We start from the raw sequence: 26,431 nt of genomic DNA, 5'->3' as shown, positions 1-26,431 counted from the left end.
GCCTCCCCGGCCGGGAACGGGACCGGGAATGGGGACGAGGATGGGAATGGGAATGGGAATGAGGTGGCCCCGGCTCGGAGCTGGCGCTGGGGCTGAGCTGGCCCCGAACTGGGGAGGCTCGGGGCGGCCGCGGTCCCCTCTCCGCCAGGGGCCGCGGCTGCCCCGGGGCGCGACAGTGAGGGGGAAAAAGTGAAAATTCTCGTGGGTTTCACTGTCTGATTGCAAGCCTTAATGTTTAATGAGGTGGCTCATACCTAGCTGTGGTTTTATCGTTAGCGATTAGCTATGTACGCTCCAACTAATTAGGAGAAAAACAGCACGCTGGAGCTAACACTGCACTGAAGAAAACACAGAGCTGGCAGTTTGAACGCTAGCTGCGCTTGCCTTCCCTCCCATGAAACTGCTGGTCCTTTTTAAAATGTAATCTGTAAGGAAAAACAGGCAACTGTAATCTATTTTGATAGCTGGATATAAATCTAACCTGGGGAAGAACTGTAAGTTTATGGTGGCGGTACCCTCATCAACCACACTTTTATAACCCTGTGTGAATCTACTGGAATGTTATAATAACAGTGTAAAGATTTATGTGGGCATATGTAGCTATAAGCTATGTATTTTGTGACAGTGCTATTTAATTTTCTGGAAGTACTGATTTTAATTCCAAACAGCAAGTTTTCTTTGTTCTCTGCATGGCCTTTTAGTGCTAGTTGTTCTTCTAATCTAGTTGCGCTAGCCTAAAATTCAGGTCATGCTTCATCACATAAATACTATGGGAATTTAACAATTCACTGTAAAGTAGGTAAAATACACTTTGCAAGTTTATTCCTTTGCATCTGTTACTATCTGTTCAGTCAAATCAGTCAGGGATGAGTTAGTAAGCAAAACTGAAATTCTGGCTTTAAAAACGCACAGATGAAGGGGAGGAGAGACCTTGTAATTGACGCTCAGTTCCCCACTTTCCTGAGAGAAAGTCTGGGCAGCTTAACTACAGGCCACTCTTAAAATGAGTTAATTAGCTATGAGACCAGAAAAGCACTTTTCCATAATATTTCTTCGTGAATGTTTTCTTGTGATGAGAGAAACAAAGCTGTCCATAATAGACTTCATGACTGTGATAAAATAAAGTACGTCTGAGCTATTGCTTGCCAAGTGTTTTTTTTTTGTGTGTGTGTATGTGTGTGCTCCAAACCTGATTGCTGTTATGGTACCATACACTGAGAAGACCTTGAATTTATCTCTTAAAAAGATTAATGCATAAACTTCAATGTTGCCTGTAGATTCTCAATGTCCTGTTTCAAGGTCTAATTGAAATATATAAACTTAGTCTTTTATGCTATAATCAAACTTTAAAAATCAATCAGATGAAATAAATAACCCTTCCTTCGTGACCATATGCAAATATCAGTAGCAAACAGAAGAAGTGGATGTTTATTTTCTGTTTGTTGAAGACAGAGTAAAGCAAGTCAACAACACTGGTTCAGAAGAATGGTATGATATCCTGTATTAGCTTGAAACTAAACACCTTCAAAGTGCAAAAAATGATTTATTTATTTATTTATTTAATCTGTGTGTGTATAAGCTCTTCGGTGGGCCATTAAAATATTTAAGCATATTGTTAATTTAAAACAGGTGACTTAGATTCAGTCTACTTAAAGCAGGTGCTCAGAAAAATATGGCTGATATGAAGATGCCCTTGTAAAGCAACACTTCTACCTACTGTTCTCCAGGATAGTCCGTGTCGCGGCTGATCTGGAAAAATACTTTTCTTATACACTGGGAGGGAGGGAAGGGAAGGGAGCTTCCATGCATACAAGTCTTGAAGAAGCTCTCAAGGTTATGCCTGAAATCTTTTCAAGCTTTCTGACTATATCAGTTGGTCTAATGCAAGTCAGTCTTTACCTCCCTTGCTAGGGTGAGTGAAACCTTGCAAGCTGGCGATCTAAGGCAGGCTGTCTTGGGATGCTTTGTGGATAATGACCCAAATTCAGTACCATTTGATCTCTTCTGGGCCTAATTTCTCATCTGCAGATATAAGAAAATTAAATGAGGCCATGTGTAGTAAAGAATGAAGTGAGTAAGCTGAAAATTGTAGGAGCCTGACTAAGATAAATGATCAAAGAACTGTATAAATGTATTGTTGTATGAAATGCTTATAGCATAAAACAAAGTTGTAAAGAGAAGCATCTCTGGGGCTTCAGCAGCTGGCTGTGTTCCAAGTCCCACAAAGGCTTGCACGTGCTTTACTTTATCACGGAGAAGCTCTGCTGAAAACAGACACAGCACCTTCGTATTTAAGAGTTTGTGAGATGATTGTGTAAAGGCTAATGTGACTTATGCCTTGTAATATGAAGGTAGATTGAGTTAGGAGGTGGACAAAATGGAAAAGTCAGGCTGAATGTTATGGTTGCATTTAGATGTATGAATCCCTTGAAGTAAGTGCATGCGTGTGTGTGTGTGTCATGATCCTATCTCTAATTGCACTCATTAGTAACACTTGGAAATCATAGTGTCATCAGAGCAGGGAGGTGGTGGCAATGCATGCTGTGGGAGTAAGCTGTGAAGCTCTGGGAAGAAGGTGAGCTGGAAAAGTGCAAGAGTGGTTAGGTTACTATCATAAAAGGTTTTTGTGGAAATTTGTGAAGAAAATTAAAGTCAGAAAAAAATAGGAATAAATGAGGACCTAAAGGAGAGGATAAAGACTGAGAGAAGTAGTGGAGATGCTGGAAGTTTGGTCTGCTATCATGGTTATGAAATTCATTCCCCCTACTTTGTCCAAAATGAAATCACTTATTTATGTATGCAAATATTAAAAAAAAAAAAAAAAAATGTTTTATACAGTGCATCTCACCTTCATCTTACAGGTTAGACAACTTTCCTGCAAAGCTCACAAGAACTGAAAAATACCTCATTCATTGGAGGAGAGGGGGAGCTGCATCTAGCACAGGTATGAAATAACTCAGCAACACTGAAACTAAACAGAAACTAAGACAGATTTGATATCAACTATTTAACTATCTCCAAATGACTAAAGCGTTGCTGTTTGGTAAGAATAATGTAAGAATAAGCTAGGTTATGATTAGAACATCAGTGAGCTACAGATCAATCAGTGGATTATCTATTTGGAAATAGTTTATATCCTTAAATTTTTTCATTGTCCCCCACCTCCCCCCCCCCCCAAAACAAAACAAAAACACATGCAACATTTTTCATTAATTTTAAAAAATATTGAGGAGTGTAGTGAATCTAAAAGTCTTGCTTCCTGTCTTTGCTTCCTGTCTTTTAGTAATTTAAGATGAATTGGGCATGTATGTGAAGCAGAGAGCGTACTGTTGATCTTACAAATAACTTAATTGATACTTCCTTTCACTGTTCAAAATGAATCAATTGCCAAAGAGCTGCTATTCATCTGTGACCTATAGCATGCAAGATGTGCAGGATAGAGGAGGAATACATATGTAGGTATAGAAGCATGTTTTGATTTAGTTTGTTCTTGTGAGGACTGTGTGACATCTGTGGAGACTGAATTTGTCTGTTTATGTGAGAAGGGGTTTGTGATATCAATATTTTGCCTGATAATCCACTAAATTCACTTAACAAGCTTCTGGGTTAAAAAAAAAAAAAGTGAGAATGAGTTAAACTGTAGTATCCTAAGTGTGAGATGTTACTGCAGAGTTACTGCTGAAGATCTTTTGGTGATCTGGAATGCTGAATGTTTGAAGGATGTTTTCTTCATCTTAATTTTTTACTCCTGGACATGTTTTGTTTGCAAAAAATTAGGGTGGGGGAGAGGAATAGTAGTGGTGATGGGGTTTAAAAAAAAAATCCTAAATATATGTGATATAGGCAGATAAGATTTTGTGTTGTATGGAGACAGAATATCAAAGTATATAGAGACACTTATGTATAAAAGATTACATGTTAGTTTGAGAATTTCAGCATCTTCTTAATATAGCACAAGTACTCTGCACCATTTAGCATGTGCATGAAGTGTGATACTTTGTAAAACCCTTTAAATGTCTAGCCCCTCCTTATAGAAATCTGGTTTTAATTATTACCTTGATTGGTGATGATAAGATTCTTTCGAGTTGCAGGCTGCATACTTTATAACCTTCACATCTGATTGCAAGGTTCTTCCTTAGTGAAAGAGGAAACACTTCATTATAAAATAGTGACATTACTTTGTACAAGCAGATTTAGTTTTGCTTCAGTAATCAACTACAGTAGGACATCATGTTTCTGTAGGGCATTTATGAAATCAAGGGTTATACTTTTAAAAGCATTTACTTGCAAATACCATATCTTTAAATGACTTTGCCCAAGGAGAAGCAGAAATCCATGCTATCAACAAAATAGGTAACTACTGTTAGTATTTTATCACAAGCTTCAAGAACTCCTCAAGGCATCAAGTTTAGGGGGAAAAAAAAAGTGAGAGATTATGGGGAGGATATTTATTATTACAAACTGCAAAGTCAACAGGGACCGCTAAATGTTCTTACAGTCATAATAGCCTATCTCATGTTAATTCTAGCCTCAAGCTGTGTGACTCTTTATGTGCAGAGATAATGGGGGGTAAAACTGTATTTTTAGTTTAGCAGCAGATTCCTTCCAACCATGGAAAATAAATTAGAGAGCTTTGCAAACTAAAAATGATTTGGGCTTTGAAGGAATTCCCAGCAATAATATACAAGACTTATTACCCTGGGTACGTAGAGGGTCCCGTATGTTTATGGCTGAGAGTAGTCATTTTGATTGAATATTGCTTCAGTAACTTGTTTTCAAATAATCTGCTTTTAACACAAATATGTCAATCCTAAAAAGAAGCCCTTTTTGGTGATGTTCTTATCATTTGTACTTCCTATGTTTACCGTAGGTAAAAATAATTAGCATGTTACTCAGGAGGAATGCTGCATTAATAGTGAAGTTGTTATATTTAACTTATCTGGAATTCATCACATGTTCATATTCATATTCAATGTATAAAGACTTGTGTTAAATAGGTCCAGATTTGAGAATGTATGTGCATCTGCTCAAGTATATAGTGTTTAGAACAATACAAGTAGTAGTCCTAAAATCATGCATTACAAATGTAGGAATTCAGTTTAAGATTATTACTGTTCATTATTTGTGTTACTTTATTATCTAAGAACATGGCTGCTTTGGGTTAGGAATTCAATACATGTGAAACAAAAACACACACACCCTGCACCAGAGAATATGTTGTCCCAGTACACTAAGAAATAATATGTGGACATCAACATATGGGACAGTGGAAGGAAGCCAGAAGTTTTCTTACTTAGCCTTATATCCTGTCTGTGCATAGGTGTCAATGCAAAAAGATCTTAAGAAGGTATTTGAAAGATGTTTGTAGCATCTTGTGAAGAAGTCTTTCCAACAATGATAAGTAGCAAAGACAAAAGTTGCTTGTTTTGTCAGAAGCAATTTTACGAACAGGTTGTGAACAGCTAGCATTAATGAAAACTGAAGGAGTCTGTGGGCAGTGAACGTGGGATGGTACAGAGGGTCTTGAAGGGGGGAGGGTCTTGAATAGAGATGCATCTGAGGTGGGTAACCAAAGGAACTAAAGTCAAAGAAAATGGCAGTGTAATCAAAGCAATAAATCAATACGGCTATCTTCTGCAAATCATTTTGAAGGAGCCAGATTAGCTACATCAGGGACGTAGAGATGTTGCAATCACCTGGCATCACAATAACAAGTGACTGGACTAAGCTTCAGCTTGGTGACTAGATAGGAAAGGTTGGTTTAGCTGGGTTGCTCTGCAGGAGTGAGTGGTAAGATTTGTATACAGCATAAATGATGAGGATCTGGAGATGATGCTCAGCTTGAAACCCTGCATAACAGAAGTGAAGATGGTGGTGCTTGCATTGATTACAAAAGGGAGAAAGCTGGAAGCACTGAGTAGTTGAAAGATTAAGAACACTGTCCTACAGAGCTGAATACTTATAAGTTAATGCTAGATGAACAGTTCAAATAAAGAAGTCCAGAGTAGAGAAACAGAGGTGTAAGTAGTCAGAATAAATGTGATAGTAGAGGTTTTGTACTAATAAATGATACTCTTCAGAAACAGAATAGAGAGAAAGGGAATGAAAAGAGAGGGCTTTCTGAAAATGAAAACATGCATCCTTAATAGATGCTGTTTGATTCAGCATTTTTATAACAATTCTTATGGGGAAGATATCTTTTGAGAAGTTAGTAGATAAAGTAGAAGTATTTTAATATTTCTTTTATTCTAAGTGTATGATATTCTTCATGCTTAAGGCAACAATTCTTTTTAATTCTGATGATTCAGCTATACTTTAAAACATTTTTTATTCTATCTTTTGAAAGCTGTGGGAAGAAACAAACATTTATTTAATAGAGTTATATTGGTATTATTGCATCCATATGAAGAGAAATTTCTTTAAAAATTTTAAAAACATTAATGTTTCTGTTAAGTAGAAAAGGAATACAAAAATATCTCTCAATACTGGAAATGTTAAATCAAGGATTTCTCAACTTTTTGTAGTGATTTATATTTTTGCCGGGGTTCAGAAGGCTTGTCACTTATCTTGTCCTTTGAGAATAGCTATAGCTACCTAATGGTCTAATCCAACAAAAAATATGTTCAGGTCCTGTATCGCAAAAGCACATATAAAACTCAAATTCACTGGTATCTACTCCCAAAACATATATTACTAGAAAGCCAGCTATAGTTTGTATTGCATTGGGCCCTTAAGTGTTATAAAAAATGGCATATTCCTTTTTTTCATAGCTTTATGACCAGCAAGACAACATCAAGCAGTTTATTGCAGACTCTGTTTATGCCTTGCAAGAGTGCAGCCTAGTACGCCCATGTGCATGCTTTGTTTTCAGCACCAACTCTGGAAGCGATTTTGAATCTCATTTCATTTTAGTTGAATCTATGTTCTCTTTGTTGTCTGTCTGTGAATCTGTACTGAAAAAAAAGTTAAATTTGGACTAATGTTGTTTTCCCTGTTTAAAAAGGCATTGGATTTATTTTAGATTAGTTCAAACTCTTTTACGTCACTATTTCTTTCTTAACCCTTCAATGCCGACTTCATACTGTTAAGGTAAACCATGCCATTTCAAGGAAAGGCAGGGGAAAAAAACTTAGCTACATGTAAGTGAAGATTCAGCTCTAAAAGACAGGAAAGATATTTGGCCATATTAACTTAAGTGTGAATTCAATGGATAATCCCCTTGTATGATAACTGAGGTGTTTCATTGGTAAATGAGGTCACCAGGATGCATGTGTGAGTATCTGTAGCAGTCTGGAAGACTTAGCTGTCACTGACAGAAGCAATGTTGCACAGTCTCTCCTGTCTTTCTCTGCCTGTACAACGTCACATCTCTAGAGCTGAGCCTTTTGATCTAATTAGATCCCTATTCAGGGAGCTTGTCTGGTTTAACCTTTTAATGATACCTGAGAAAACACATGTCTGTGGTGGCTCTTTTTTTCTTAACTTGTATGCAGTTGATGGAAGGGACTAGCTTAATAAGTGTTTGCTTGTAAAATATTACTACTAGATACTTTTTCCTTCTAATTTACTCCTTGATCCTGATATAACTGTAGTTGCTAAAAATGTTTGGAAATTATGAAACTTGGTACCATTTTATGTGGAGGGTGTGAACCACTGGTGGGTTCAATGTCCCAGTTTAGCTGAGTTCTTCTGAGCCTCTTGCCTGTTTTTATTATGTGCATGACCATTCTTTCATCAGAAAAATCCTTCTATCAGGTCTTGCTCCAGTTTTGGAAATGAATCAGAGAAAGGGCTATTCTGCTGAGAGAGAGTTGGTGTCTACAACTGTTTTTACTATTTTTTATAGTGTGCATCAAAGTCTGTAGGCTAAAATCCTAGCCCATGGAGCAGAGGGGAAAGAAACTCAGCGATATTTTTCTCCCTGTTGTCCAGGAGAACTAAACTCCTCCAAGTAGGAGGGGTTCTGTAGTCATGGGAAGTGCAGCTGGCCTGGAGGTCAGGGAACAGCAGCTCTCAATGATACACCTTTTTCACAATGGTAGTTCCTGATTGTAACTGCTCCTGGGAATTACAGAGGTTTGGCTTTTAGGAAAAGTCACTGAACAATCAGGTATTTTACATGGTGCTGACAGAATTCTGAAACTGGCTGTTTTGTTCAAATGTCTGTTAATATCACTTAATAAATGAGATCTTTTGTTATTAACTGCCTGATCAGAATTACTGAAATTTGTGATGTTAGCCAAATCCACCAATGTGCAATTTAGCTTTCACTGCAGTATCAATTACAGCTGCTGCTTATGTTCATTGTTGCCATTCATGTTCATGGAATGCTTTAATAAAGGGAATAAAGAAGGGTTTTATCGTGTGCTTTCCTGTTGTATACAAAAATAGATGATACAATTTCACCAATTTTGTCTCACTTTAAAATAGCTTCCGGAAATAGTGGCCTATGAGGGAATAGGGCTGATTGACTCATTCGTTGTGCATAATTTATCCTGAAAAATTTGCATTTTTGTACATGTATTATCCATGGAGAAAAGAATTTACATTCATCTATTTGTTATTCATAATCTGGCATTAAATAGTTTATGAATTGCTGTCTGAATTTTTTAAGAAGTGCTCGTTTCACTGTTTTGTTGCATGTGATGTATGGTGGTCATCAAAGTCATCTTGACAGTTTTTGGGTCCTCACTGGAAGGCTAAAACTTTTAAATAGAGAACAATTTCTCTATTGCTTTCTGTGGTTCTTTTTGGCCACATGAGAATGTGCCTCCTTGCTATGAAGAGAACTCATTTGCCAGCATTTGTTAGGAAATGGACATGGTCAAGGGGGGCGGCTGTTTAGACTTGCAGTGTTTGTGCATTCATGTTTGTGCAAGACTGTGAAATCTGGTTTTCTTGTCAGCTGTGGTGGTTCCGCTCGAGTCAGCAGCTGAGCTCCACCACAACTGCTCTCTCACTCCCCCTCCTCAAAGAGGAACAGGGAGAAAATACAATGAAAAGGGCTCAAAGTTTGAGATAAGGACAAGGAGATCACACAGTAATTATTGTAATGGGCAAAACAGACTTGGCATAGGGAGATAGTAAGATTTATTGCTTATTACTAACAAGGTAGAGAAGTGAGAAACAAAGGAAAGAAACCAAAAGCACCTTTCCCCCCATCCACCCTCTTCCACCTCCTCCCCCCAAGCAGCTCAGGGGAATGGGGGTTATGGTCAGTCTACAGCACTTCTTTGCTGCTCCTTCTTGGTCACTCTCGGCCCCTGTGCTGTGGGGTCCCTCCTATGGGATGCAGTCCTTGATGAACTGATCTGGCGTGGGCTTCCCACAGGCAGCAGCTCTTCCAGAACTGCTCCAGAAATGGGTCCGTACCACGGGGTCCATCCCTCAGGAGAAAACTGCTCCAACCTGGCTCCCCCACGGGCAGCAGCTCCTGCCAGGTCACCTGCTCCTGCGTGGGCTCCTCTCCACGGGCTGCAGCTCTGGCCCAGGATCTGCTCCGGCAGGGGTCTTCCACAGGCGGCAGCCTCCGTCAGTGCAGGGCCACCTGCTCCACCGTGGTCTCCTCCACGGGCTGCAGCGTGAAACCCTGCTCCACCGTGGTACTCCATGGGCTGCAGGGGGACATCCTGCTTCACCATGGGCCTCACCACAGGCCGCAGGGGACTTCTGCTCCGGTGCCTGGAGCACCTCTCCTCCTCCTTCTTCACTGACCTTGGTGCCTGCAAGGCAGTTCCACACCCCTCTCACTCTCCCAGCCGCTGTGTGGCACAGCGTTTTTTTCCCTGTCACAGAGGCACAAAACAACATTGCTTATTGGCTTGGCTCTGGTCAGCAGTGGGGCCCTTACCAAATATGGGGCAGCTTCTAGATCCTTCTCACAGAAACCACCCCTAGGGCCCCATGCTACCAAAACCTCGCCACATAAACCCACTACATCAGCTCAAACTTCTCTTTCTTTTGTGAGAAAGCAGTATAGCGTGGAAGCAGTGTAGGACTGGGAAATGCAATGTCTGTAGCTCCCAAGCATGAAGAGATGATGGAAACCCACTGGTCAAAGTAGTGCAGGTGCCAGAAACAGTATGTGTACGTTAGCATGGAATTCCACGCACAAAAATATCCATGCCAGGCTTGTAGTTCAAGAGTTTCTTGGTTATATTTTTTAACCCTACTGAAGTAAGTTTTTGTACATTTTTGTATGTACATGCAAGTATGCCCATTGTATATATACATACAATGTTTCTGCACACTTCAGTTTTACTCTTTTATTTAGTTCTGCTCTGTGTGCACATGTCCTTGCACAGGTCTGTTTCTTTTCTTGTCGGCAAATAGGAGTAATAAACACTTCCCATTTCCTTCTCAGGGTTGTGGTATTTTATTAGCCAGTGTTTTCAAGCTGTTGTGAGCAAGCTGACCATTTGCATGGAAAAAAACAATAGTGCTGGATTGGCAGGGTCTGTTAATGAGTGCCAGGAGGAATTACTGATATAATCACACGTGCAAATATACAAAATCCCCGAATGTTAGTTTTATGCATGGTTACCACTGATGTCAAAACTATAGGATGTTGTATAATCAAATAATTTATTAGGCACAGCTGGTTAACTGCTTACAGCAAAACAACCTGTAGCTTAATTGCTCCTTCTACTGTGCTGGTTTTATGCATGTCTTTCTGGCCCCAATACCCAAAGTAGAAAACCCTGCCTTGGGCATCCTGTTGGTTGTGCAGGAAACAGTGGGTCATAACTCATCCATGTCAAATTAATGTTGTTTTCATGGGACATCGATGGCATAATGAAGGGAGAATAAGGGCATTAAGGAGAGTTAGTCCTTCAGTAGGACTTCCCCTCTGATTTCATTGGTATGCTAAATGGAATCATATATATATTTTTTTCCTCCTAAGGAAGCATAATGTCTTCAAATGATTTCTTTGGGGAAGAAATATAAACACTGTTGTCTTCATGTATCAATAATATGTTTCAATTCAAATTAAATTATTTTATACATCTAGGAATACAATAAGGGAAGTTGCCATGTGCTGTCAACTCTAAAATATCTTTTCCTCTGAAGCAATTTTTCACTAGTTCAACTGTTTTACTATATAAAATACAAAGTTAAATGTCTTGCTTTGACCCATATTCTAGAATGGCAATTCAGTATTTTGATTTTATTCTCAGGATGCTCACTTCTATAGCCAAGTAGGTGAAGGATGCTGATTCTTAGTTTCTTTCAGGTCAGTTTGAACAAAACCAAGAAGGTTCTGTAGGTCATTAATTGTGAAAGAAAGATTGAGAAATACTGCTTCATTTAATCATTGAAGCTTTTTACATGATGTGTTGGGTTTTCAAAATCTTCTTGATTTAGGGGCATGAATCTATTGGGATATTCAGTCATGCAAGACATATCTGTGTTCAAGTTGTTCATTTATCAACACAGATAGCTGTTAAATCCCATAATGACAGATATTTGTTTTGAAAGGAAAACAGACACTTTTTGCAGCTTTAATTATGTCCATATTAGAAAATTGCAGCAGTTAACTGTGGTGTTCACTGTTAAATACTTCAGAATTTTTTTAATATCTCTGGTGGTTGATACCATTGAAAATGCAATCTTATGTCTTCATACTTTTTGTTTAGAAGCAGCGATTCCTTAAGTAAGTAAACACATTGGTACATAAATAAAAATTAATAAAGCTCAGTAGTGACATGAGTTAATGTATCAGGTAAAACAATATATTTTCCATGACTGTTTTGCCTTTTCTTTTTTCAGTGCTCAATCCAATGAGTCCATAGTAATTCAGTGGAATTGTAAGGTCTTACTCCTTAACAAAGAAAGAATCACACAAATTGACATGGGAATTTATTTTGCTGCTAAAAATTGCAATTGGGCTTGAGCACTTCTCCACCTTTCTTGCATGTTCTGTATTCCCTATCCCTCCTTGCTTGTCATTTGAAGGCATCTTAACAACGCAGAAATCTACCCTCTCTGCAGGCCATTTAACACTTTCTTCTTATATACCTTAGATAACATGTGTCATGGCAGGTGCTCCAGTTTCATTTTTAAATCATATAAAGTATCACCATCTGCTTTTCTCTGTAGATCTTGAGGTGACAAGCTGTGAACTCCACTGTATCTCAGCACTTATGCCAAAAAAAAAAAAAAACCACCCTAAAATTCCATCTCATACCTACTGCTGTGGAAGAGGTGTCTGTCTTGGCAGAACTTAGCAATCTCCTTAAACATTTGTGAGATTTCTAGTTTTAACGTATGCATTTTAATGGAAGGAAAAGCAACTTGAAAATTTATTTTTTAATCTGTGTTTTTGGCCATCAGATCTTGTGTAGGACATGGAATATGGCTAATGTAGTTCATCGTCCATTTTTATCTGCTAATTTCTGCCAAGACAAGTACCCAGGTTCACTACTTTTATTCCTGGCAATTTTATTTATGTATTTAATTAAATTTAAAATGACTACTTTAGTCAAGGATCCTAAGTGGCTGGGAGAAAATCTTCCTTGCTTACTGGCATGGTGAATTCTAGAGTGATTTTGTCAGGAAAAGGTATTCCAACGTAACAATTTCCAACTTGTTTTACTCGCAGTGAATGTAAGGTCTGTCTCTTAATAAATCCATGAAAAATCAGTCAGCAAAATAAATTATACAGTAGGCTTTTTTTTTTTTTTGGGTATTCACATTTCCACCATGAGAATTTTAGGGTGACTTCCAAAAACAAACAAACAAACAAAAAAACACAAAAACAAAACAACAACAACAAAAAAGGTTTTAAACCAGTGTTATAGGGTGGTGTTGTATGTATACAAGATGTATGTGTAGTATTTATCTGTATATTCTGTGTTTAACTTGATGACACCATCAAGAAGGAACCATTTTCTTCTATACTGCTTTTTTCTCTTCTTGAACATTCCTTAAAACTGTAGTCTTCTTCTGTATGTATTTGTGTAAGGTGTAAATGAAATTTTAATAAAATGTTACCCATCAGGGTGTCCCAGAGTGTATTGTAGTGGCTGGTTTCTGATACTTTCTTCAGTTCTTGAAATTCATAGATAGCTCTTGTCATTGTTTTATCTTCAATGGTTATTCTTTGAATGAAGATCATGTCTGGATATGATCTCTGGATTATAGTTGGATATTGCCTTTTTCTACCTTCATTCTATGACATTTTTTATTTTTTTTTCAGTTACAGTGATATTGTGGAAGACTTTGTCTTTCTCTGAAAGGATAAAATTAATCACTAATTGCTGCAAATCCCTGGTCAGCTTTCTCTGGTGTTAGGTTCTTGTTCATACCATTCCTTATTGAAAAACATTGTAATTTCTTTGGCCTTGAAGGATTTTATATTCTTGAAGGATTTTGATATTTCCCCAATGATGTTACCTGTAATTACTTTGTGTGTTGTTTCCTTGTCTTTGCTTTTACTTTCATGACTTCCATGTGTACTTTTTTTTTTTTTTTTTTTTTTTTTACATAGACTTCAGGCTTATTTTACTGAAAAAAATAAAAAAAATGCAATAGATGGTTAGAGCATTTGTTGCCCCATGAAGAGAACCAGAATCTATTAGTGCTGATTCTTGTTAGAAATGTATCTTATAATGCCTGAAATCTACCCAGCTTGTAGTTGCTTTTCCATGTTGCGTTGGTTTATTTTTCACAGACTGTTTTATTCATGCTTTAAGGATTCCTGCTTTTCTTGAGATAATTTATAGATATAGCTATAGCAATAACAATGCAAATAATCAGCTGTGAGAAACAGTTAAAATGTCAATCATCTAGTGCTGGTGTTGGGAGGAGAGGTTTCCCTTGCTTCATACTTCTTTTAGTTTTTTTCTCATGTCACATTTCTCACTGTGAATATTTTGTACAGACATCGAATCTTAACTCCTGAAGTATTTATGGAAATATGTATCACAGGAACAGATGATACTTTGCATTGTATATGCCTTGCAAGGGTCAGAGCTGAATGTTTAGGGGTCTGCCGCTTATCCAATGTACTCCTGTAAAATGGTCCAGCTTCACTGGGCATGTTCACTACATACGTCATCCTGTTCTATGCTGAAAAGAAGATACAAGGCTAACAAATGTTTTAACCACTCCTAAACAACCATTTCTGTGTTTGGTGACACCAAGAACTAGATTTACTTTCTAGTCTCCTCTCTACAGGGAGCTGCTGCTGCTGGGGGGATGGGGCCACGATTCTTTCCCTCTCTCCTATGAATGAGTATAGAAACAGTGCCATATATTCAGTGCGCTAACATTTGCATTACAAATGCCTGTGCTGGGTTTAGAAAAGAGCTAACAGATTGTCATTGCCCAGAGCACTGGCATTACAATGATTGCTCCAATATAACATGGCTGTTAAACTTTTTCTTAACCCTTCTGCTACCTTAACCCAGTTTGAAATAATTATTTGCCTAGAGTAAGCCTTCCCAGACATATGCATTCCAATACCCATGGTGATTTGGACAAAAGAATTACCTGTTTTAATAACCACTATCTGAAATACTGTATGCATCAGATGTATGGATTTTCTAAAGTGCCAGAGTAATAGATAATGTACAATTTACTCCCCAGAGCACTGCTGAGATTAAACCCTCAGCTGGTGGAAAAATGAAGGATTATACAAGGCTTTTCACACTGGTTTTCTGTATCCTCTACAGTTTTCTGAGAACTGGTGATAAAATTAACATCCTTTGTCATTATGCCATTGTTACAATGCTGTCATCTAGCTTAACTTCAGTTGTCCTAATTTGATTGGTGGAAGATGGAAGGGCATCTGTTTACTTAGTGAACCCTCTGTAAGTGAACAGATCTAGAAAGTGGTGGGGGCTCATTTTGTGAATAATTTGTTAAATTAAACATATATGCAAACAAGGAAAATCCCAAGTTTCGCTTGTATTGAAGTTCCACAGCTAACTGAAAAAACTGAGTGTCTCACAAATTTTTGAACTTTTTTTTTTGATCTAGGTTTTGTTATCAAAATTATCAGTACCACCCCAAAAGAAAGAGTATTAGGGTGGGAATAATGGGAACTCTTGCAGGGGAGGAAAAAAAAAAAAAAAGAAAGAAAAGAAGATTCTTGATAATTTTGCTAAATATAGTCTCAAAAAATATTTGTATGACATTTGAGGTTTATCATATTCTTGTCTGCTTATTCTTCCTTGGTCATGGTCATCTATTTTTATCCCCCAAATGCTTCAAAGCTTTTTATAGGTCACTTCTTAGTGTTTCCCATCTCACTAAAGAAAAGCAGATCTGCGTACGCATCCATGAGATCCAAGTGTGATTATGAAATTTATTCATCTGCTTTGCAAAGCATAGCTGCCAAATGCCAAAGTGTTCTTGTTCATTTGTACAAAAAAAAAAAAAAAAAAAAGAATCAACTTCCCTCTCTCAGTAATAGAATGCATCTACCGGAAAAGGTGGTGATCTTAATTACAGCCTGCAAACCTAACAAAAGTATTTAAACTTGGTTGCTTAAAAACAGCTCCTCAGAGTCTCATAGTCAAGCAAGCAAACAATTGGCATTAATGCATTTGGATTCAAATTCAATTATGTTGTATTTTGCCTTTTAACAAGGTCAATTTGCTTGTATCTCTCAGGAAGGCATAGTCTGAACAATCTGGTTGCTGCTGGGACATATTAGCATTTTAACAGAACTTCAATTTGCTTAAAATAGTTAAAAAAACAAAAACAAAAACAAAAACTGATAAATATGTCTTGTGCTTTTAGAAACTCCATCTCACAGTTGTCTCTGAATTATTAGTAATATTGCAGAAATGTCCACGTTCACTGGAAAGTATAGTCTTCCGTTTCCAAAGATTTTGCAGGATATGGAAGACTATTTCTTTCAAACTTGGTTCAGTTCAAACACCACTGTCATCAATTTCTTTTACTCAAATGTGTCATAGGATGGTTTTACTGATGGCTGAAACTCCCAAGAGCATGTTGGGAATTCACAATTCTTCAACATTCTCATTCCTTTGCTTTAGTCTTTTTTCAAGGAAAACTTGTAAATATCTTTAGAATTTTACCTCACCTGAGACATTAATTCAGCTCCAGAAAAGTTTTAATGTGATGAACCAAAAACAAAACATGTTTTGCTGTGTTCATTCAATAAATTAAAACTTTGTTTGAACATATATTAGCCTTTAAACTTAGTATAGTTTTAAATTTAACTAGTTAATATTAGTATTTTGTATCATGATGTCATCTTCCATTCTCAACTGATATTACCAAAAAAAATCCCTCTCAATAGCATACAAAATATCCTTAATGTTTATGTAAGTTGCAAGTACTCATGTTTTCTTGCACTGTTATCTGAAAGAAGAATGTGTGCTTATGTGTGTATACACACACACATGCACCGATATATACACTAGATGCCTACTAGATGTACTAGTGCATCTAGTAGGCAACAGCAATGTGTACTTTGAAGGAGAGACATAAAGTAACCAGTACTATCTGGAAAGTATTACCATTATGTAAAGGATCTGTATGACATTTGAAGAATGAGAATTTCAGAAAATATACAAAATAAAACTATTTCAGTGCAGTTATATGAATCTGAAATGAAACTTCTTGCTAAAAACAAAGGCATGATGCCCACTTCTGTGACTGGGAAACACATCCAAATTAATGCTTTTCTTTGTCTTCTCATCCAAATATCCTATATGGAGCAAGAAACTCAATGTGTAAAAAAACAAAACAAACAAACAAAAAAAAAACAGCTATTTTAAGTAGTCTCTTATTTTGGATAAAGATATCATATCTGGTGGGCTGGTGTCATCTACAAAAGGTATGTCATTCCGCTTTTTTTTTGTTTTTTAGAAGACTGTTTTGTTGGGGCTGTTTGTTTTTTTTTTTTTTCTTTTTTTGACTCTTGGTGCTATAGTATACCATTATTATTTCATTTACGACTGGCAGATAAAATTTTCCATAAATATTCTATGTAGAGAACAAAATTGTTTAACATGCGAATGTTTTGAAACTGTGAAAAAAGATATGTCATGGTCAACAAAATTAGAAATCGTAAAACTCCATTCCAAAAAAAAAAAATTGTGCAAATGTCATCAGAAATAATAAATAGGATTCTATTGCTGTGGGATAGTTGTTGCATCTTTATGTTTGTGGGAGAAAAGAGCTATTTCTGCAATTATGTTAACTATTTCATCAATCTAAAACAATGTATCATTCTGAATTTCAAGAATGGATTTTGGCTGAAAGAAAAGGGCAGACTCGTGATTGTTGAAATTTTAGACATAATATTTTATCAGCAGTCTTAGCAGCTGTACTCGAGTACTATAGCACATAAAATCTAATTAAAATTTAGACTAAACTGATGGCAGTGAAATTGGAGGGGGAGGATTGTATCCTATGAGTCTCTTCTTTTTTCCTCCCTTTCATACATGTACCTTTGCCATTTTGTTCATTAGTAGCCAAGCAGCCCCCTTATGAGCTCAAAATGTGTGAGAATCTGCTGTTGTTTGGCATGCCACTGTTGGAAAGCAAATACATTGCCTGTTATTTGCTATAGTTTTGTGTGATCCTTGATAACTTCTCTGGCCAGGCATTTTCAGCTATCAAACATTGGAGTCCTGTTTTGGTCTGCAAGTTTACTCCGTGTCATTTTAACAAAGATTTAGATGAGCAAACTGTATTTTACATGAGTTTATAAGGTAACAATGAAGTAAAAACAGCTAACCACCCACCATAGCGATTACTATTTTACTTAGCTTGGTGGTAACAAATCTTGCTTCATTTTTTGTACAAAGAATGACAGCTGAGTACAATGTTTTACTGACTGTGTCAGTCTGGCATATAAATGTGCTATTTTCTTGATGTGTACCAAAGGCTTCAGACAGGATTACAGAAGCTGAATAAAGAGCCAAATGTGCCATAGCTTGCTTTTACTGACGAATGTGGCTTGGGCTAGCTGTCAGCAGGGCTTAGAGAAAACTACCTTTTAAACTGGGACTGTGCCACATACCTAGTGAGCTGCTTGCTCTTCTGAAAAGGAACAGTTATTTCATGCACGAGTCTGCATTGCTGAATTCCTGGATCGAACTCCTACTGTTGGAGCTGGATGTTATCAGCAAATTATTCATTTCCCTCTGTGTTTTTTTCTTTTATTTTTTTTTTTCTACTGTATTTGTTTTGGAAAACATACAGAAACATACAGTTAATGGCGGAAGGTGTGTTTCTTTGTGGTGTTTATTGCTTTTCTTGAGAACTTAGCAAGGGGAGACTAATCCAAAAATCCGCTGGTGAATTCTAAATGTTAAATGGAAACAAATAATGTGAAAAAAAAAAAAAAAAAAGCAGCAGGTCTGTAAAGGATCCATTCCTCAAACATTTTAGGTAGGTGCATAAGAGAAGTTCCTAAAGCTTCCTGGATTTGTAGTCAGCACAAAATACTGCAATAATATTTGTAACATTATTTGCGTCTTGTATCCCTGTTTTCATTAAATGCAGAGATGTGGAAAAAGTTAGGGTGATTCACTGGTCAGTGGCAATTTTTTGAATCTGTAGTACTTGATTTTGAGCTCATGGAGTTTTCATGTCTCAAATGGAGCAAAACGAACAAAAAAACAACAAAAATTTGGGCATGTTCCTCTGCACTCTTCTCAAGACCTGATCTTACTGAAATGGTAGCCTCATATGGATTTTGTTAGTGTCCTGTAAGCACTGTAGAAGTGAATACCAAAACTCTGAGTTTGTGTTCCACTGCATATCTTAGAGAAGATATGTAAAGAAACAATGAAATTATAGAGGCATCTCTTACTACGGTTTGTTTTTGTTTGACTGCTATGCTTGTTTGTCTCTACCTCAGGCCAGTTTTCACACTATAAAATGCTTAAAGTGTTTTCTTTCAGAGGGGTTTTGTGTTTAATGTATAATATTCCTGCATAACAGAAGAAATAATATTCCTGCATAACAGAAGAAAAAAAGGTTTGTTCTGTAATAATTAGCTGATATAGTAGAATAATTGGAAGAAGACAAGGAGTACTAATGAAGTTATGGCATAGTCTGAAATTTCTTTCCAATGAAAGCTCCTTATCAAATACAGTGAACCTTTTTCCTGCTGTCCCTCAGGAGCATCTCCATTTCTTGAGAAGTATATAAGATTTTTGCATCTGTTAGGATGATTGGCAGTATTTTCAATACATTTTCCAATTATCTCTGCAAACACTGACAAATCCAGTTATCCAATTGCCTACAGTTTTTTGTTTGTTTGTTTGTTTTTCCCCTAGTTATACTACTCATTATTTAAATAAGTTAAAGGAAATAAATACTTATAGCACAGCATGTCTTTCTGTGGCAAGTATGAAAACTTGGATCGTTTCTGAGGGTGAACTGGATTCAGTGAAACCATGTAAATACTTGTACAGTCAATTAAGTCCCTTGAGCTGACCTAAAGCAGTTATAGGGTGTAATGTGCTGCCCTACTCTACACTGTCTGGAATTAGTGCTTTGTCACAATAAAGTCCACTAACAATTTCATGTGCAAGAGCTCACATATCTCAAGATCATATGCTCCATATTTGGCAGTGGTTTTAATTCTCAATATAAAATACTTTCAGTGAAGAGAAAGTTTTATAGATTGTTCCTCCTGCTCTGCCCCCAGACCCTTCAAGGACTTCATTATACATCCTATATCAGCCTGCTAATAGCAGCTGAAATGTTATTCTTGGAATTTTAAAAAGCAGAGTCGGGATTGCCAGGCATTGAGATTTTTTTAAGTATAAAACTGTTTATTTGTGGGTGTATATGGAATTCATAATCTGTAATGTCTGGTTCATTCCTCTCCCACCCCATGCCCCTTGGTCAATGGCTTAGCTTGGAAAAAAAAAAAAGGTAGTGAATGGAAAAAGCAGATACCAAAGTAAATCTAAAAATATGTATGTAAATAAATATAAAATAAATATATAAATCTATTTCAAAAGTGATATTCTTGATGTTAAATCTTTAAAAGGCTTTCACTGTCTTCATATCATGCTGTTACCCAGCATCCTGTCTAAGCCTATTACTGCTCCTACTTGCTGCCAGCATATTCATTAGCTATCTGATCTTTTAATTCATAAGTGGGGATTCACAGGGAAAACACGTTTAATTTCTGCTCCTCGTGTTCCTTCTTCTTCTTACTTCTTTGCTTTACTTCTATTCTTACATGTTTACAAATGGCACCATGGTGCCTAGTACTCAACAACCTTCTGATGCCAAGTCTCGTAAATGGGCAAACAGAAGTGTTGTCTATTGTGTTCAGATAGTATGAGGGGAAATGCTGACAGGACTTTCCTAACCTTTATTCCTCATGGTTTTCTGTGTTGTATAGGATCTTTTGATGAACAGAGATGGAGCACAGGATGTAATGGGGTGCGTGGAGAGACAGTAAAATGTGTGAAGCAAACAGTCAAAAGACAAAATTTTCCATATGTGCTACCATAGCCCATCAGAGGACAGCAAGGCATAACAGGATGGAAGCATACACTATCACAAGTTGTTTGGAGGATGAGGGAGGTGTTCAGAACCAGCTATCATACCATATGCTTCCAGGCTGAAACGGGAAAGCAAGGGAGACATGGCTCCTGATGAGAGCATGGATGAGAAGGAGAGGGAAATCAAAGAAAAAGCTGCAGAATATGTGAGGAGCTTAGCAAGTAGAAAAAGGCTCTAAAGAATAGAGATACAGCATGTTAAAAGGAAAGGACATTGAAACCTTAAAAGAAAACAGCTAGGAAAAAATGCTGAAGGTAGAAGTGGTGTTGCAAAGACTTGAGTGAGGGCTAGCAGTCAACATAACTTAAGACCTAGGTGCCATCTTGCATAGCCTGAGAAGTACTTTGACCAAGAGCTTATATGATTTTCTAATTTAGAACTGTCCTTTGCATCATGCAAGCTAGGAACATGTTGGGGGACTTCATGGTTGTTCAGCCTGCTCATTTGTTCAGACTTTCTACTCCCTTAGCCACTGGAGTGTGTTTTGTGTGCATCTAGGGCAGATTGCCAACACAGACCTAGTTCTGGTGGACCATTCAACTATCTGAACTTGTGTGCAGTTAGCAGGGACAATCGGGGGGCTTTGCTTCAAGTGTTTTTATGCTCTGCACTAAAACAGTAATGGAGCCCCACTCTGCACAAGCGTCTTCCAGTATGCACTACACATGATGTAGAAATCAAACAAGTCTTTCAAAGTCTCTTAAAATCACTTGTCTGCATTTGCATACGTTTCAGTAGAACTGGCAGAACATCAGTTCCCCAGCTCTGTGATAAGGTGTTATGCATTTTGCATGCACTACTGTGAACTAAATACAGTGTGGTCCTCTGTTAGGACCACAATTCAGATGGGTAACAAGTGTAACACCTCGCAGATATTACAGCAAGCATTGCAGGTAATTAGACCATAAACCTCCACTAAATGATGTCCATTTTAAATTGACCAACAGATGGCACCATCAGTCTCCTTTTCTCTTGTGGATTAAAAACAAATCTTAAGCAACTGTTGTATGGATCTCTGCTGCTAAAATCAGTAATATCTTTCTAATTAATATTTCATTTAAATTCCTAATGTCTCATAATAACACTTAAAATCTGTGCAAGCCTACATGTGCAGTGAGACAAATTATAAGGATACATATTCGTAAATTTAACCTATAATGTTCCTTTTAGTATGTTAAGTGGTTCTTGTTTTTCAAGGGGTTTATAATTCAAGTCTGAATTTGAATAATTTAGGTAGAAAAGGCATTGAATGTAGTCTTCTCAGTGGAAGAAAACAATAGTGGAGAGCTGAAAAATGGTTTGAAAACTGATGGAACAAGTTGAATTGTATAAAAAATAGACTGCACTAATGTCTGGAAGCCCAGCTTTTCTTTTTACTCAAATTTATAGTAAGTTTTGATAATATTCTGTAAATTTCAGATGGCTCTTCAGGATCCACAGAAACACCATCAGCTGGTACAAATGATGATTTATAGCAGCTACAGTTCTCTTAAGTTATCTGAATAGCTATTGAGATTTTTTAAATGAGACGTTAGTGAGGAAGTTTCAGGAATAAGATTTACCTGGACACAAAAGAAAAAGAAGATGAAGTCATAAAGAAAGAGAGTGCAAAGTAGAGTTTAAAGGAATTGTTATATGATTTTGAAGAGAGAAATCCAATGTAGTGCAGGCATTTATCTTTGTTTAGTTACTACGGAAGAGAGAGACTGCTGAGGCTATACAGTGTGCTGCCACCCTTGCAATAAATATATATATATATTTAATATTTATTTCTTATGTTTATATGGAATTTACTCTGTTTTAATTTGAGCCTAATGTCCCTTGTCTTTTCATCAGGCACAGCTGATAATAATCTAGTCCTATTACCTTCCTGCATCCCCTACTTGATAAGAACTCTAGTTCCTTCAACATCTTTCTGGCCCTTTTCCGGGGTTGCTCTTGCATGGCCCTATCTGGTCCTGGGAAGTAAGGAGCTGGACATCGCACTCCTGATGTGTTCTCACCAGCACTAAGGGCAAGAATCACCTTCCTGTGTTCACAGGTAGCATGCCACTTGTCCCAGCTGCCTTGACAAAATAATGTCACTTCAGCAAGTTATAAAGGCTGTTTTTGAATTTTAGCACTATGTAATTTATCATTTTATCTTAAAAGGTGTTAACTGTTTGTACTATATGGCCTGTTGTCTGCAAGGGCAGCCACAGCATTAAAAAAAAAATGTTTATCAACCAGAATACTACAGAAAACTCTAGGCTAGCTTCTCTACAGTTGTTCTTCTTGGATGGTCAATATCTACTTTGTGCAAAGCATCTATAAAGTATAACTGCTCTGAATCACTTGGTTTTACCAGCTGTTGTTTGATTTTGCACAATTGTGTGTGATTGAAGAAAACAGTAAGGCTTGAAAACAGGTTTTATTTCAGTAAGAAAATAGCAGTATTATTCCAAATCCCTTGTGGTGACTGAATACAAATAAAATACAAATTCATCTGTGAGGGTTTAAGAAGGTAGACACAGAGCCTAGTCAGATGTAAAGTCAGATTCCTTTAACTCAAGGCTTTATTTATTTATTTATTTATTTATTTATTTCCTGGAGGTATTTTTATCACCATAGGTGTTTCAATTATGTTTTAATTAAGCTGTATGATTATAAGTGCTTGTCAACAGAGGACATCTATCTGCATAATTAGAATGATAGTGTAAGGAATAATTACAGAAATAAGAAGTAGCTAAAAATGAGTTAGTTGCAGCGTGGTTGAATCCTGAGCAGCCACTTTACATTACTTGCCCCACCTGACTTTGTCCTTAAGTCACTGATTTGCAGGCCACTCACGCTATGTAACTTTAAACTGGCTTAGGAAAGCGTGTAAAGCAAAAACTTAGATTGATATGGAGGGAAAATAATCAACACATCATCCGTAGCCTCTCCTGTATCACAATACAATGTGTTCCAAAACAGACGGAGATCATTCTTCAGCAGATGCTAAATAAATGCATGTCCCACAATAAATTCTGTTTAGACTTCCCCAAGGCCCATGTTAGCATGCTATTTAAGCACATGCTCAAATCCATTTGGATTTCATGAAGTACTTAAACTCTATTTAGGATGTGTTATGTAAAATGAAAGGTTGCAAAATCAAAATATATTAATAAATGCCTACTTTATTAAGCTAGGATTTGTTATCCTTTTTGCATCAGTGCTTTGCTTAGGTAGTATTTAATTTGTAAGTGTATATATATTCTTTTTGATTGGCTTTAAGCTGCTGGAAATCAGCAGTAATATGTGAATAATTTATTCTCCATTTCTGGTCTAATTTCAAAGACACAGTGGAATTTAATAGATTTTTTTTGTTATTGTTGCTCATAAAGTCTGGAGGGAACAGGATCAGGCCTTTACATTCTTAAAAGGTGCTTTCCAGAAAGCCTTAGATTTCATTCAGCATGTACATGTTTATATTTTACAATCCCTGAGAACGCCTATGGAGAAGTCCAAAATGAATGAACGTGAATCCAAATTTTTATGCAGAATTCTAAAATCTAACACCTCTTAATTGTTACCCGTAGAATAAAAACCTAAGAGTTGGAGTGAAAGCTTCACAAAAGGATGCGCCATTTCTAAATTCTAAAATAATAATAATAATAAAAAAAACCCTACAACTGTATGCAGCTTTCAGCATGGTTGCATAGTTTATATAATATATATATATATATAAATTATATAATTATATATTATATAACAATATATAATATAAATTATAAATAAATAATATAAATTATACATATAAAAATATATTATATATTAATATATTATGAATTAATATAATATATATATATTTAGGAGTCCTTGACTTTCATGTCATAATTATTTTCTATAACCTGGCTTTTTAAAAAGAGAGGAAACCAACAGTTTTTTCTTTTGGAAAGTGTTTATTCAATAATACAGCTGGTGAAAAAAGGTGTTATTTCTTTTCCTGCAAATCTAAGGGAAAAGTTTTGTGTTAAGAATTTGCTTCACGGCCTCAGGAAGGCAGTGGTAGTTTTCATTTAGCTTTGCTGAGCTTTGCATGAGGTTCGTGTTCTGTTGATTTATGGTGAGCAGGGATAATTCGATAAGATACAAAGTACTGTATCTTAATTTGTATGTTGGAACCTCACTGTAAATTTATTGTCCAGGACATTTCCCTTTCATAATTAAATTGCACTAGCTATTTTTATTGCCATTCCCTGGGATAAATCGTTGATCTGAGAGCTTTCATAAACTGTATCTCTATTGCTCACCTTTTTATTACAGGTAGGGGATTATTTTTTTACTGTCATCCTGGGGGTCTTGACAGAAACTTAGCTTCTATAGGTCTCTGCCTTCTAATTTATTTGTTGACTGGAGAAACCTTGTACTAATAAGGTTTTTACATATTGCCCATACTGCTGTGTTCTCTTTAGTGAGATGCAGGCACATTTCAATTTCCTATGGAATTTTTTAACCTGATTGGTTTCTATTCTTTAGGATATCTATCACATCCTCAGGCAGCATGCATAAATTCTGCTACTATTAAAAGAATTTGTATGACATACAATAACAAAGACACAAATTCAGGAAAGCAAAGCATCAAGTTTGTATTCAGTGGTAGCAATAAAATCAGAAAAACCATAGTGGAATTGTGAAGTTCATTCGGAGTTTTCCTGGAAGACAAAGAAAAACAATAAATTCATAATTACTTTTTGGAATAGGTCTTTTCTAGAAAAGAGTTCAAAAGGCTGAAACACTGATGAAAATGCAACTAATAGACTTGTCTGTCAAAATAAAATGAAGCTCCAGGCGTGAGAACTAGAACATGAATCTAAAGCAATGCACAAGAATTGTAAACAGTGTAAAATGTGATTGCAGCATTTAACAGTTATGCTTCAATGTCATAAACATTAGCCAATATCACATTTAGTAGAAATTAAACTGCCTTGCTTCCCCAGCATGATGGCAAAATGTAGTAATCATTCTAGTCGCTTCTTCTGCACATCTGTCCCAAGATTTCTCTTGGCAAAGAGCATACTCGTTGAAAGTTTCTTCTCCTTTTGGGGGATTTGTCAGAATTTTACCCAATATTTATGTTGATTGGAGAGCCAATGCATTGCCACCTCAGTCTCAAAATTTTAGCTTTTTGATACGTACACATCATTCATTGTAGCTCTGCTTCTTAAAATTCTGTGAGATGTGTTAGTAATGGGTAAAAATGCAATGTGATTGTTCTCTTCCTGTTTTTACAGGAAAGAGAAAAGGGAATTAAATCTGACTTTTGTCCCTCACCTTAGATTATGTATCCAAAGGTTATAGTGAAACCTTGATGGCAGTTTGAACTCTGAAGCTACCTGCATTAAAATATGTTAATGTTCAAGTGTATTTTTCTTAGTCTTTGTTGGGTTTGATTAAATTTCTGAAATTGGAGATGCTCCCTCTCGTGGCTAGCTTATCACTTAACATCTTTACATTTTTTAAAGCTGGACCCATAGTCTAGGGGATAAAATACTGGTAAAGATGAATTGTTGGTTCAAATTATGTTGAAAATGCAGCAATGTTTTTCAGTTTACATCCAGCAAAGGGTCATTACTTACAAAAGGTCATTACCGATAGGACTGTCAAGTGTGCCTGAACTTATTACAAATTTACCTGCACATCTCAAACACGACCTTTGACATCTGAAAAATTAGTTCAGCCCTCTCTTGACAGAGGTTGCTAACACTGCTGAAGTTCAGGAAAGCTGTAGCATGCTAAATTCAAAGACTATCTTGCCCAATCTAACTACAATGTATTTATATAAATTTACTGGTCTCTTAGCAAAAGAAAACACTAGTTTTATGTTATGTTGTGAAAGAAAGGAACGACTCTGAACAGCTTTTTAATTAGAATATCATTTCTTGTCCCATCTTGT

At 36.6% G+C, this 26,431-nt stretch overlaps 1 long non-coding RNA gene across 1 annotated transcript in view; it reads left to right on the top strand.

Annotated features, from left to right (window-relative positions):
* Positions 1 to 1,692: 1,692 nt before the first annotated feature.
* The window catches only part of LOC137860803 (uncharacterized), a 49,722-nt gene continuing 24,983 nt past the window's right edge, over positions 1,693 to 26,431 (top strand). Inside the window, exons 1-2 of the long non-coding RNA XR_011099193.1 lie at positions 1,693 to 1,912; positions 2,862 to 2,944. This is a non-coding gene — a long non-coding RNA (uncharacterized lncRNA). The remainder of the gene's footprint in view (positions 1,913 to 2,861; positions 2,945 to 26,431) is intronic.

Source organism: Anas acuta, chromosome 1 (assembly GCF_963932015.1).
Source record: "Anas acuta chromosome 1, bAnaAcu1.1, whole genome shotgun sequence".
Taxonomy (NCBI): Eukaryota; Metazoa; Chordata; class Aves; order Anseriformes; family Anatidae; genus Anas; species Anas acuta.
The sequence above is the reverse complement of the archived record's forward strand: the minus strand, read 5'-3'. Positions and strand labels throughout refer to the sequence as shown.